Source organism: Schistocerca cancellata, chromosome 9, assembly GCF_023864275.1.
Source record: "Schistocerca cancellata isolate TAMUIC-IGC-003103 chromosome 9, iqSchCanc2.1, whole genome shotgun sequence".
NCBI lineage: Eukaryota > Metazoa > Arthropoda > Insecta > Orthoptera > Acrididae > Schistocerca > Schistocerca cancellata.
In genome coordinates this window covers 325,066,971-325,081,572 of record NC_064634.1, presented here as the reverse complement: position 1 = coordinate 325,081,572, position 14,602 = coordinate 325,066,971, and the positions used below count along the sequence as shown (strand labels likewise).

The 14,602-nt window shown below is 43.4% G+C and overlaps 1 protein-coding gene, 1 non-coding gene and 1 pseudogene across 2 annotated transcripts in view; 1 reads left to right on the top strand and 2 right to left on the bottom strand.

The window, feature by feature from the left end:
• LOC126101392 (calcium-binding protein 4-like) overlaps positions 1–14,602 on the bottom strand; it is a 544,715-nt gene that overhangs the window by 92,428 nt on the left and 437,685 nt on the right. The window lies entirely within an intron of this gene.
• Positions 4,070–4,187, top strand: LOC126102410 (5S ribosomal RNA; annotated as a pseudogene).
• Trnak-uuu (transfer RNA lysine (anticodon UUU)) lies at positions 4,929–5,003 on the bottom strand. Its single transcript has one exon. It is a non-coding gene; the product is annotated as a tRNA-Lys (tRNA).

Here is a 14,602-nt window from a genome sequence, read left to right as displayed (position 1 = left end):
GAGAAAGGGGCAGCATGAATGTCGAAAGCGACCGCAGTGGAACTGAGATAAGGGGTGCTGCTGGTTCATGTTAACGCACTTTCCCATATCGCAAATGTTCTAACGCAGAAGCTACACCAATTCAAGTGGGAGATACTCGTGCACCCGTCATATAGTCGTAAACTCTTCCCATGCAGTCATTACCCCTTCGGGTCCATAAAAGCGGCCTCGAAGGTCAGCAATTCCTGTCGGACGAGGATGTGCACCAGGCAGTTACGTACTTCTTCACACAGCAGAACAAAAAAATGGTTCAAATGGCTCTAAACACTAAGGGACTTAACGTATGAGGTCATCAGCCCCCTAGACTTAGAACTTCTTAAACCTAACTAACCTAAGGACATCACACACAACCACGCCCGAGGCAGGATTCGAACCTGCGACCGTAGCAGTAGCACGGTGCTGGACTGAAGCGCCTAGAACCGATCGGCCACAGCAGTCGGAAACAGCAGGACACATAGTTTTATCAAAAGCGTATGCTCTACCTGGTGCATCTCAGACGATTGCCTCAATGCTCACGGCGAGTTTGCCTGAATGGCATACCTGTTCTGGACTGTAGGGCCTTCAAATTGAAACTTTTTGATCAACCTTTATCCAGAGTGTTCGGAAATTCCCATTATAAACGTCTAGGACTGGAGAGGGGATTCAGTAAATAATGTATTGAATAGGAAGCCTTGGGCGGAAACGTACCGTTTCCGTTCTACGACGGTTTCAATTCAGATGTGTAACCTGTACATGTCTGCTGAGGGAGAGAGAAAAGTCTCAGAGTAACTTGTCCTGGTGTGCAATAGGGTAGACAGGACTACGCGATCTACGTCACACGGTCACCTGATGTCACGTAACGTCTGCCTTGCAAAGTTTAATTTACAAAATCCTTGTAGAGACAAAGTAAGGTATGCTGGCACGAGTTCTGGCTGCTTCAGTAGAAACTCAAGAGACACCAGATGGGATGGAGTGTGTGTGCCATAACATGTTTCGTATGTACAATGTCTGTAATAATATTGGTGGTCGCCACATCGAGCCGCTGATATAATGCATTAGTACTGTTCTGGAGTACTGTAAGCTGGGTTATTTTTTGTTTTGGAATAATGTAAACACCCCCTGTTTAAGTGTTAATATAAGTAAACGTGCTTAAGTGATAAATGGATGTTTCGTTTTTTCCTTCCGAATTGTTACTTAACAATTGTACTGCGTCAGTTCCTCAAGCGGAAGTGGATGAGTTAAACAGCTGAAATGAAACCGTAGTACAACGCAAAAGGTATTCAAAATATTATGTACACACTCCCGTAGAAGTTTGTAAAGGGAATTTCCGAACACCCACCGTGTAAATATTTAAGCGCTGTTAGTAAAGTAGTAGCAATCCCCACTGCCAATTCTATAAAGGATCTAACTGCCACACTTAAAACAGCTTCAGACGACTGTTACTTTACAAATGAACCGATGGGTTAAGCATTTATAACCTTTATGGTCAATCTTTATGGTTAAAATCTTTATGGTCGAAAATCTTGTAGTTTTTCACGCATATGAATGTTTATGACGTCATATCTCATGAACTATCTTCCATAGAACGATATAATTCTGTAGGTACGTTCAGTGCAATATGTAGATACTGTCTGCAACAGATGGTTCGAACAGAGTTATTAGTAAATAAGCAGGAAATTAAAAAGTAATGCTTGATGTTGAAGTTGTACCTCATGAACAAATAACATTTAGCAAGCGATAAACTGTTTTCCCTTCATTATTTTGTGGGTTGTTTGAAGTTATGTATAAATTTTGTTGGGAGTGGCTAAGTGTTCTGATTCTCAAATATAGCCTGGATAATTTGCTCACTGTGAGTGGAGCTGCATATACACGGTTTCTTAACATTTTACCTCTTAACGAGCTGATCATGAATTCTGTAAAAAATTATACGAATAATAGTGAAATAGAATTTTATTGTTGCCCCTGGTAGCTGTTAGACGACCTACAACTAGAAATGGATGAGCGGGTCACTATGTTAGCCTTAAAAATGAACATGACCAGTCACAACCGCAAGAAATTCTCTGTTTTACGAGGTTACCGGTTTCGGTTTGTTTTAGACCGTCTTCAGGCCTCACACCATGCTGGTAGACCGTGGCAGTGAACGGAGCAAGTCACTAACGCTAACTTCAAAATGGTTCAAATGGCTCTGAGCACTATGGGACTTAACATTTGAGGTCATCAGTCCCCTAGAACTTAGAACTACTTAAACCTAACTAACCTAAGGACAACACACACATGCATGCCCGAGGCAGGATTCGAACCTGCGACTGTAGCGGTCGCGCGTTTCCAGACTTAAGCGCCTAGAACCGCTCGGCCACACCGGCCGGCCACTAACGCTAACTGCTCGGTTAGCACACTGGACTCGCATTCGGGAGAGCGATGGTTCATACCAGCATTCGCCCATCCAGATTTAGGTTTTCCGTTATTTGCCTAAATAGTTCCAGGCAAATGCCGGTATGGTTCCATTGATAAGGGCACAGCCAATTTTCTTCCTCATACTTTCGTAATTGAGGCTTGTGCTCCGGATCCAATGACCGCTCTGTTGACGCGACGTTAAACTCTACCTTTCTTCCTTTTTCATAAGGGAAACTCACCATCGCACCCCCCTCAGATTTCGTGGTAAGACTTCACAGTGGGTAGGAGGTCGAAAGCTGAACACAGATTAACCATGAAAATAGGAAGAAGGTATCTGTGAAAAAAGAAGCAAAATAGAAACAGTGAACAGTCTAAGCTCAAAACGTGTAACATCACAAGAATATGAAGAGCCACGGCGTTGCGGTTGTGGTTGTGAGGTCTCAGTATTGGACTGAAAAGCGGGAGATGCGTGCTCAGAACACTCTTTTCCTCTCACAAAAGTGAGAACTGTCTGTCCGGCCACTGACTTGTCTGCTCGCTGTATTCAAATTTGTGTCTCTGCCGTGGTGCAACGTCCGTTTGCAACAGCGAGGTGTAAAGAAGAGACCGAAGTAAATGAAAGTTGATTCCACACAACTACTCTACTAGAAGCCGACAGGAATTGGCTCTCGAATGGGAACCGGAAACGTTTGATGGCAAGGGGATAACTCAACCGAATCCTCCACCGGAAAACACGTCTAGTGTGTAATACAAGACACTGGTGATTGCATTTATGTCATGTGATAGGAATCTAGTTCGACGCACCTAACTTTTACGCCTGATGATTGCCTACTCGCCCGGTTCAGGTTTTCGTATGAATTTGAATGTGATCTCTTCCAGAGAAATCATCCGACGCCTTACGGAACTAGTAGATTCCTTAAAGTTCGGAAGATGTTCATGGATCTTGTTTTGGAAGTCGCGAGCTATATTTGTCGGATTCATAATGCCCACGGAGTATCACTCACGTATTTAACATGCCTATGTGCAAAGGCACAAGCCGGCCGCTGTGGCCGTGCGGTTCTAGGGGCCTCAGTAGGGAACCGCGCTGCTGCTACGGTCGCAGGTTCGAATCCTGCCTCGGGCATGGATGTGTGTGATGTCCTTAGGTTAGTTATGTTTAAGTAGTTCTAAGTCTAGGGACTGATGACCTCAGATGTTAAGTCCCATAGTGTTTAGAGCCATTTGAACAATTTTTTTTTTCGCAAAGGCACAAAGAATCTATTGCCAGCCAGTCAGTTTCGACAACAGAAATCCTCTCTCGGCCATACATTGTAGTTAACTGTTTGTTTCCTTTTGTTTCGATGTTTGTTTAGGCGTAGCGTCCTCATACCACAGCGGGGTTATCTCGCATCAGACCTGCTGCTTACAGCGGCGTCCGCACCACTAGCAGGTCTGCATCCGAGATCTTGTTTGTTTTCACCGGTGCTCGACACTGCGATCCAGTGATTACGAGGCGATGAGCCTCCAGACGTACGTATCTACTATTTGTTCTGCACAAGTATCACACGTTATAACTCTCGTGCTTCGGTTTGGAAGGTTGTGATCTTCAGTTCCTTTGTTGTGACGTAGTTCACACCCGTTTGTTTGTTTGGTTTTTTCATTTCTGTGAGCGGTCTATGCCAACGGCCTTGCCGCAGTGGTAACACCGGTTCCTGTCAGATCACCGAAGTTAAGCACTGTCGGGCTGGGCTAGTATTTGGATGGATGACCATCCTGTCTGCCGAGCGCTGTTGGGAAGCAGAGTGCACTCAGCCCTTGTGAGGCAATCCGAGGAGCTACTTGGTTGAGAAGTAGCGGCTCCGGTCTCCGAAACTGACATGCGGCCGGGAGAGCAGTGTGCTAACCACATGCTCCATATCCACATCCAGTGACGCCTGTGGGCTGAGGGTGACACGGCGGCCGGTCGGTACCGTTGGGGGAGGAGACCAGACAGCGAGGTCATCGGATTAGGGAAGGACGGGGAAGGAAGTCGGCGGTGCTTTTTCAATGCAACGATTTAGGGAAATCACGGAAAACCTAACTCAGGATGGCTGGACGCGGGATTGAACCGTCGTCCTCCCGAATGCGAGTCCAGTGTGTTAACCACTGCGCCACCTCGCTCGGTCAGGTACCGTTGGGTCTTCATGATGTGTTCGGGCAGAGTTTAGTTTAGCTTTAGTGTGACGTTTATACGGCATCTCACCTGCTCTGACTATTGATCACATTTAGTTGCGATGGCAGTATATTCTTATCACATCACTCATAATCTCTGATCAATGTATATTGTGACAAGTGCCAAGACTATAGCAGAAAAAGAACAAACACGTCAATGACTGGGCGGCCAGTTCATTGCTCAAATGGTTCAAATGACTCTAAGCACTATGGGACTTAACATCTGACGTCATCAGTCCCCTAAACCTAGAAATTGTAAATAATCGAAATTCTCAGCTGCCAACAGGCGTTGTTGATATACCTCAATGGGGACAGCTGAAAATATGTGCCCCGAGCGGGACTCGAACCCGGGATCTCCTGCTTAAATGGCAGACGCTCTATCCATCTGAGCTACCGAGGGCGCAGAGGATAACGCGACTGCAGGAACTTATCCCTTGCACGCTTCCCGTGAGACGCACATTCCCAACTGTCCACAACCTACATTCGTAATGTTCCTAAAGGATATTTGCCCATTCACTCATTACGATTTCCGTAAGAGTTCGGGCAAAGTGTGCGGATTCGCACAGAAGAAGGTCAATGGCCGGGTAGCTTTTAACTATATTAAGATAGTAACTTTTCCGAAAGAACAGATACCAATGATGACTGTGCAATGATAATTAATCGAAACCCTCAGCTGCCAACAGCGGGTCGAGTCCCGGTCGGGGCACATATTTTCAGCTGTCCCTATTGAGGTATATCAACAACACCCGTTGGCAGATGAGGGTTTCGATTAATTATCATTTCTTTCTAGAGAAGCTGCATGGTCATCATTGGTATCTGTTCTTTCGGAAAGGTTACTGTCTTCCATAGACTTAGAACTCCTTAAACCTAACTAACCTAAGGACGTCACACACACCCAAGTCCGATACAGGATTCGAACCTGTGACCGTAGCAGCAGCGCGGTTTCGGAATGAAGCGCCTAGATCCGCTCATTGTTCTGTGAACAAAAGAATAAAAAAAAGATGCGGGAGGTGGGAGATTTAAGCCCGGATCTCCTGCTTTGCAGTCTACGACAGTCACCAAATAACCACGATGACGTGCCTCTTCCAATGCACTCGACTTTGCACATCTTGAGCTTCGAACCGTTCACTGTTTCTATTTTGCTTCTTTTTTCGCAGTCCAGTACTCCTTCTTCCTGTTTTCGTGCTTGATCTGTGTTCACTTTTTCACGGGCTATCCACTGGACCGTCTTACCGTTAAATCTGAGGGGGGTCGCATGGGGAGTTTCCCTTGTGATGTGCTCCAGGCCAAGGGCAGCCGGCACCAGGGGAGTCCTGCGCTGGACGCCACTCAGCTTGCCCGCTGTCCAGTTTTCCGCTTCCGCCCGCGGCAGGCAGGAAGGGCCGCTGGTGGAGATTAAAACTGGAGCTCTGCTACCCGCTGTGCATGCTGCGGGATTGGACGGCTGCGGCCCGGGCGCCATTCATCACCTCGGCGTCAGCCCTGCACTGTTTGTATTTGTACCGCCGCGCCGCGCCGCGCCACGCACGCGGCTGCTCGTCACCGCTGACAGCTGGCGCGGTATCACGGCGGAGCTACGTCGTCCTTCCTCTAGCCACGTAATCTGACCGTGGAGCAACGCACGCTGAAACACTGAGATACGTACACCCAGCCGCGATGGGCCTAGCACTCAACAGGCGCAACTCCGTACGTGTGGTAAGGGGACGTTGTATGTCCTATTCCCCCCAGTGAAACTGTCAAATTTTATGACCATTATCTTACAAAGTTTTTAAGATACCAACTTCCAATTTTCTATCATTTATAAATGTAATTTTCTAAACAAACTGAACTAGATTTATGGAATAAATTGTTTTATCTGCCTCGTTATGGTGTGTTTCCAAAACACTTGAATTTTGTGGTAGAGTTTTGTAAATAAATGAACATATAAACTAAACAACATAGGATATGTCTATTGTTCCATTTCCATATGTGTAAAATCTTATTCATGGCTTGTTGCGAAAATTTCATGTTTTTACCTTCAGTACTTTTTGAGATAATGTGTCGTTTACAGTAAAAAAAATTTCCTGTGATACTGAGGTTTATACTTTTTTCAACTACAAACTTTTATACAGAGTAATAGTTCTTACTGCATCAAACACTAGAATAGTCCTGGCCCATATTCTGTGTCCTTTCCAATGCCAAAAGCGCCTATTGCTTGCCTTCTTTTTTTCGTTGCTTTTTTTGCCTTTTGGCGATCAGCAAACTCTGCTTGACGTACACGAAGTGTAATGTTATGTGAGCCTCACTGCCCCATTTTTTTAAATTAATTTGTGTCTGATTTTATTCTGAGAAGCTCAGTAACGTGTGTAAATACCGTAAATGTAAATGTGATTCAAAAAGTACTTGAAGTGAAGTGAAGCGCAGCTGGACAGCAAGAAACTATTTAGCACGCAATCCCCGCAACGATAGTATTAGAGAATCTTTGAGTATGGACTCTAAAAAAAGACAACTGATTTTATTAAAAAAAGACTGTTAATCTGTATCTTGTGGAAAGAGGAATTGTTGCCAGGCTGTCACTCAGAACGTATTGTTACATTTAATTAAAATTGATATTTTAGTGATAAAACCGAGAAAACTATGTGTAAGAGTTGCCAAACATTTATGTACACAAATTTTCTGGAAGTGAAGAATAGAAATATCTTGTTTTTGGAAAAGGAGGTGAACTTCATTGTCGTCGCCGTCTATTAATCGACAGAACCGGAAGTTCACTAAAATACAGGAAAAGAAATGCATTCACTATAGTTTTCATTCAATAAGTAACAACCTCTCATAATTTATTAATTACAGTAATTGGATTATGTTCTTGTACAATAGTATACTGCTGAACTCCACTGACCAATTTCGATGTAGCAGGACGTGTAGTTTAAAGGAAGATTCTGTGCTAAGCAATCTCTTTTTCTCACGGAAAGCTGATTGCTGTTTGATCTTATTTACTTACAACACTGCCGGCCGCGGTGGCCGTGCGGTTCTACGCGCTCCAGTCCGGAGCCGCGCTGCTGCTACGGTCGCAGGTTCGAATCCTGCCTCGGGCATGTGTGTGTGTGTGATGTCCTTAGGTTCGTTAGGTTTAAGTAGTTCTAAGTTCTAGGGGACTGATGACCACAGCAGTTGAGTCCCATAGTGCTCAGAGCCATTTGAACCATTTTTGAACTTACAACACTGGTCCCTTAGGTATGAAAAGCTACGAAAACTTAGGCTCTAAGCTATCCGCAATATTGCCAAGTAATTAACACAGTCGTATTGTAAAACCTTAAAGAACAATAACTTCCTCCAAATTGTAATATGTCACTAACTCGTGCAGAAGCTGATCATTCAAGGAGGCAGCAACCAAAATTCAGGTACCACTTACGACTTAAAGTAAAAATCTCAATCAAAAATCAATTTCTCTCTCTCTCCAAACACATATATAAAGATTCATATTACTAAGATAAAAGTCATTTTATAGAAGCACACGCAATCCTCACAGTCCTCTAGGTGTATTCTGCCCTAATCTCACCCCTGACATACAGAACCTTCAGTTCTTTATAGATCCCAGCGCTCAAAATTATTATAGCTTCAGGAACTGTTAACTTCAGCGTCATGAGACCAACAAAAATAATTTAGACACACGGCACCACACAACATTACTGGACTAATCAGCCATATTCTGTATTTTATGACGCAAATATTTCTTTCTTAGCTCTGAATTTATCATAGCTTTGAGTACGAGGGTTGTTTAGAAAGTAACTTCTGATCGGTCGCGAAATGGAAACCACAGAGAAAACCAGAAACGTTTTATTTGCAACGGTTAGGTACACCTTCCATCTAGTTCTCTACATAGTCGCCGCTCCAACTTCGAGTTTTGTCGTAGTGTTGTATCAACTTTCCAATATCCTCGTCATAGAAAGCAGCCGCCTGTGCTTTCGGCCAGTTATCTGCACTGGTCTGCAGCTCGTTGTCTGTGGAAAAAATTTGTCTTCATAGCCAGCGCTTCTTGTGAGCAGAGATGAGACTCAGAGGGAGCCAATTACGGACTTTATTGTGGGTGATCGAACACTTCTCATCGGAAACGCTGCAGGAGCGTCTTCATTGCCCCTGCAGTGCGCGGCCGAGAATTGGCATGAAGAAGGAACTACTCGACAGTTGTGTTATGTGGGCTGCATGACACAGGCGAAATCTCTAACCAGGCCCTCATACTTTGAGGGAGACGCTATTCCCTACTCATCTTTACGTGCTCACTGTTGACTCAAAACTGAAAAGAGCGACGCTACACGATCGACGGGCATACTAGAGACATTGTCCAACACATCTGTGCAAAGCTTTACCGGATTTTCCCAGTGGTTTCCATTTAGCGACCGATCGGAACTTACTTTCTGGACAACACTCGTATAATTTCGATTGCCTCCATTACTGCAAAGGAAAAGCATGTTTATGTGTCTATGCATCTACGTAGTCACAAAGTTCAACTTGCCTATACTTACACCAAGCGCTAGGGACGTGGACACTTCGGAAGTATTATTCATGTTTTTATAATTCCTTCACTATTTGCACACCTTTTTCTACAACTTAACGCGAATTCTAATCTCTCATATCTGTTACCCACAAATTTGCGTTTCTTTTATGCTTAGCCATTTTATGTATGTAGAAAATAACAAGGTATGCAACTACACTACAGAAATCGTTGGCTAGCAAACTACTAACAAACGCCTGATTTCTTTATTCGTAACAGTGGCATTAAAACGAGTAAATCCACAGCCTTCCAGATGTGTGGCAGTGTGTGTGAGAGGTGGTGAAAATTTCAGCCGCATGCCAAATTTAAAAATATTGGCCTCAAAAGTGTCTGTTTTTAGTGTACAACACACCAAAATATTCAAGAGAGTCTAATGTACATTGTGGAATACAGAACGGAAAACGTCAAATTTTAACGAAGTTGAGTAGAAGGGCTCGAAAAATGAAAATTTCAAAACATGTCCCCAAAAAATTCTTCGTTCCTTTAGCTTTACGTATGTTAAGATCTCAACAAGAAATCTTTATTAGCTGCAGAATTATACATGAATTTAAAAGATTTACCAAATCTACGTCTAGAAAACTTTCGGGGCAGGTTCCTTATATCAAAAGAAGTAGAAATTTCTTGATAAGTTGGCTCTAAAATGCGTACCTTCAGAGGTATGAGCACTTGTTCATCTTCGCAACTGTGAAACACATCTCTTCTATTGAACAAGTGCTCGTAGCTGTCAAGGTATGCGTTTTAGGGCCCATATTTACCGAACATTTTTTTGCTTGACTTCGTCTATGCTGTCTCCACACAAAATATAGAACGCGAAGAATTTGCAGTGTCAAAAATGAGCAAGTGATCTTAGCTCTTCAGGTATGCATTTTACAGCCCTTGTTTACAAGACAGTCTTTTCTTGTTTTGGTGCAAGAAACCTGTCTACAAAGTTTGTAAAAGTATTTTTAAACGCCCTGCATATGTTAGGGTGTATATGACATTTGAACATTCCAAACTCTCTTCATCCACTAGTTCCTAATGGTTAATTTTCTGTCAGTGTAACGTTGACATTTATTTATCATATTTCTGTGTTGTGGCAAAGCATTGTAAATTTCTTATACTTGTTATACATTTTGAGTCCTTCAGCTGTTCAACTTATACAGGGTGAAAAGTATTTAAACCGACAAACTCTTGGAGGTTGTAGGGGACATCAAAACATATATTTTTCCCTAATGTCATTTTTTCCTGTGAGGATTATTTGAACCGGTGGAGGCCGTATTACGCTCTTCAGTTGTTAGAGGCCGAACTACGATCTTCAGTTGTTAGAGGGCGTATTACGCTCTTCAGTTGTCGGCAACTGTTGTCCACCAGTGTAGTAGTGCATTGTCTCTCTTTACTAAAGGTGCGATACACCTGGAGTGAGTACACTGATATGGTTGGTGCGTACTACGTAGGGCACCACAACGGACGAGCTGCACAGCAGGTTTTTCAACAACAATATCTTAATCGCCGTATCTCGCATCGTACGACTTTTGCTGCTATGTACCAACGTCTGCGTTAGACCGGGCCACAGCAGATTACGTGGACAGGGACGCCGTCGCACGGCAAGAAAGCTGCAATTTGAGGAAGCTGTCTTGCAGCATGTGGCGCGGGATCCTTCAGTCAGCACTCGTGCAATTGCACGTAACATGGGGACGAATCAGACGAATGTGAGAACAGTCCTTCGAGAGCAATTGTTACGTCCATTTCACTTACAGCGTGTCCACAACCTGGAACCAGTCGATTATCCACCCAAAGCACAGTTTTGGCAGTGGTACCTGGAACAGTGTGAAAGGCGTCCTACATTTCCATCGTCTGTGTTGTTTACCAATGAAGCAACGTTCGGGCGTGACGGAGTCTTCAACATGCACAATTCGCATGTTTGGAGTGAGGATAACCCACATGCCACAGTTACTAGTGCTCATCAGGTGCGGTTCTTCGTTAATGTGTGGGTCGGTGTTGTTGAGGACCGTTTAATTAGCTACCTAGAACATTAGCTACCTAGGACATTAAATCGCTGGCACTATTACAATTTTCTCGCCAGAGCATTGCCAGAATTGCTGATAGACGTCCCGCTGCCTAAAAGAAAACGCATGTGGTTTCAACATGACGGGGCGCCGGCACATTTCAGTCGTCATGTGCGTCGATTTCTGGACCGACGGTTCCCAGAAACGTGAATTGGCAGAGGTGGTCTTGTACCATGGCCTGCTCGATCCCCAGATATATATCCCCTCTGGACTTTTGACTTTTTTGTGTGGGGAGAGATGCACAACCTTATTTACGCAACTCCTGTTGCATCAGAAGAGGATCTGGTTGCCCGGATAGTAGCAGCAGCAGGAACAATTCAGGATACTCCTGGGGTTTTTGCCAGTGTCAGACAGAACGTCATCCGACGGCGTAACCTTTGTATACGTATCAATGGAAGCATTTTTGAAAATCTACTGTAATTGAAATTGGGTTCTGTTAATGTGTTGTCTCTTGGTCATAAAAAAATGGAAAACACCTACAACCTCTCAGAGTTTGTCGGTTTAAATACTTTTCACCCTGTATTTCTTGCCAATGGTATTTTACATCTCTCGGTAACTCTTGATGTACCATCCGTTCCTTCGCTAGAAGTAACCCCAGCATCACAAATCTCTATTAGCACTATTCCTCCTCCAAAAAAGGCGCTCTTTGGACAAATCTTTGGAATGGAATGACTGATCTACATTTTAAGTGAATTCATCCACACACCATTTTATTTCCTTAAAAATTAAATCTCTATTACAAAACACGTTTCCACTATTTGCTATAGATTCCGTAGATCTGAAATAAGTTTTCACTACACAGTAATTTGCAGAGGAATGCTAATTATCATAACCATGCACAAAGTTCGTCGATGACAATAGTGAAAATTTATATCAGTCCTACGGAATCTACAGCAAATAGTGAAAATGTGATTTGTAATGCGGATTTAATTTCTAAGAAGATAAAAATGTGTGTGAGTGAATGCAATTAGAATACTTACGAGTCATTCCATTCCAAAATTTGGAAGATTTGTCCAAAGGAAGCTTTTTTGAAAGAAGAAAAGTCTAATAGAGACGTGTGATGCTATGTTACTCTTACTGATGGAATGCATGGTACATTAAAAATTACTGAGAGACTTAAAATTCTTGTGGGGAAAAATATGTACGATAAAACGTTTGAAGAATGAACACAAGCGGAGGACAAAGTCTTCCAATGAGGCAAAAGCAGGAAGGAAGCTGAAACTACAAACTGAGGGGAGGAAGGAACATGAGTAAGGCGTATGCTATTCACTAGGCCAGTTTCAGTTCGCGGAAATCGCCCTCGAGAACACTAAAGCATTTTTAAAACTTCGTAATTATTTCTCGTTTCATATATTTACAAAATGGTTTCTCTGGTAATTTTAGTCTAATTGATGAATAGTCTTGTAATTGTCATTGGAGCCACTGCTTATGATGATCTGCAACATACACTAGAATTTGTGCTGTAGGCGGAAGACATTTAATTTACGAATTATTAATGCAAGTAAGCAAGATACAAAATTCGGTAAGGAACTCAGATTAATATAATAAACTTCGACAAGGAGTGTCTTGTTGAACTAAATGGATGTTTCACCTCTGTTGTAGCTACAAAACCGTGTGAGAATAAATGCAAGATGTTTATTACATGTTCAGTTATCAAAGAAACCATGATAATCGTTGTTGCAAGGTTAAAATTTAACTCTTAATGAAGACATTTGCCAACTAGTCCAACTAGTTTTTATCCAAATTTTTCTAGTTTCTTATACGCATATTTTTTCATACCATAAATTGTACGGAATTATCTTGCCTTTTTTTTTTTTTTTTTAAAAAGGTCAAAATTTAGAATATAGCCTAACTTTACTGTCCTTTACTGTCCCATAACTGTATCTATCCCCATAAGTTTTCCAAGACTTCTGTTATACATGATGTTCCACAACAATATTTATAAGCTTGGAAATCTATCCTGTGAAGGTAAAATTAGATTGAATACCGGATCACATCCAGCTCTCCCGTTTCACGGTTGCTGCACAAACTAAGAAGAGGGCGCTGTCGCCAGTCTACTGAAGCCATGTGTCCTCTGTTTACAATCACTGCTTAACGTCTCTTGGTTATTTGTAAGTTCGTCTTTGAGCGGTAAAGGTGACCGAGACAGTACGGAATGGCAGAAGGTAAGTTTGAAGAGTTCACAGAGATGCTGTCAGTTTACGGCGAAGTCGAACGTAATGGCAGAACTGCAGAACGCACGTATCTACAACGTTTGTGACTCGCCTCAGTCCATCGTGTAACATTATCGTCCGACCACAACACACATTGATCAGCCAAAACATTATGGCCACCTACTTAATAGCTTGTTGGTCGTCCTATGGAACGCAATACAACAGCGATTACGGGTGGCATGGATTCGTCAAGTCCTCGTTAGGTTTCCGGAGATACTTGGCACCAGGAGTCTACGCACAGGTCACGCGATTTCCATAAATTACGAGCCGGTGGTTTGTAGGTGCCCGATTGCGTCGCAGATGTGTTCCATGGGTTTCAGATCGGGCGATGATGGTGGCCAAGACTTCAACGTGAGTTCACGTTACACGGAAGATACCATCGCCGTCGGAAAAGACGTGAAGGATGAAGGGGAGCAGGTGGACCACAACAATATGTACGTAGTCCACGACTGAAATGGTGCCTTCGATTGCTACCACAGGTCCCTTAGGAAACCTGGTGAATGTCCTCCATAGCATAATGCTGCATACAAGGGTCTACGTCCGCCACATCCGAATTTTTCGAACAGCGCTGTTCGCCTGGATGATGACATGTCCGGACAAGACCATCCAACTGGAGTGATAAGAAACGTGACTCATCCGCCCAGGCGAGGTATTTTCATTGATCGACGTTACAATGACACTGCAGAGGGAGTTGAAGATGTTGTCTGGTCAACATGGGAATAAATGGGGTGGTCTGCAATGGTGTGCAATGTTACGCTTGAGTTTACCATAAGCATTGTACTCAGATCTACCACAGGTCGCCACCTACCCTGCTTTCCAGAGCGGCCAAATCTGCGACGTCCATGTTTTTTGATTAAGCGTGGACGTCCAGCCCCTTGTCGCCCACTCCTCCAACCACTTTTCGTAGATGCTCACGGCAGCAGAAAGCAACAGCCGATTCGGTTCTCGTTTACCGAGATACTCGTTCTCGGGCGCCATGCAATAACAGTCCACCCCTTGTCAAACTCACTTATGTCAACGAATCTGCAATGTGCGCTAAAATGAACCCTTATTCGTCTCTGCTCTGCTAGTGTGCAAAACTAAAGGACAATAGTAACTTTCGCATGACATGACACGGCAAGTAACATAGTTCGATGAAATTTGGGCCACACATAAAATGCACTACTACAGTATAGTGCAGAAGGTAAATGAAAGAAATAGCCAATGAGATGAAC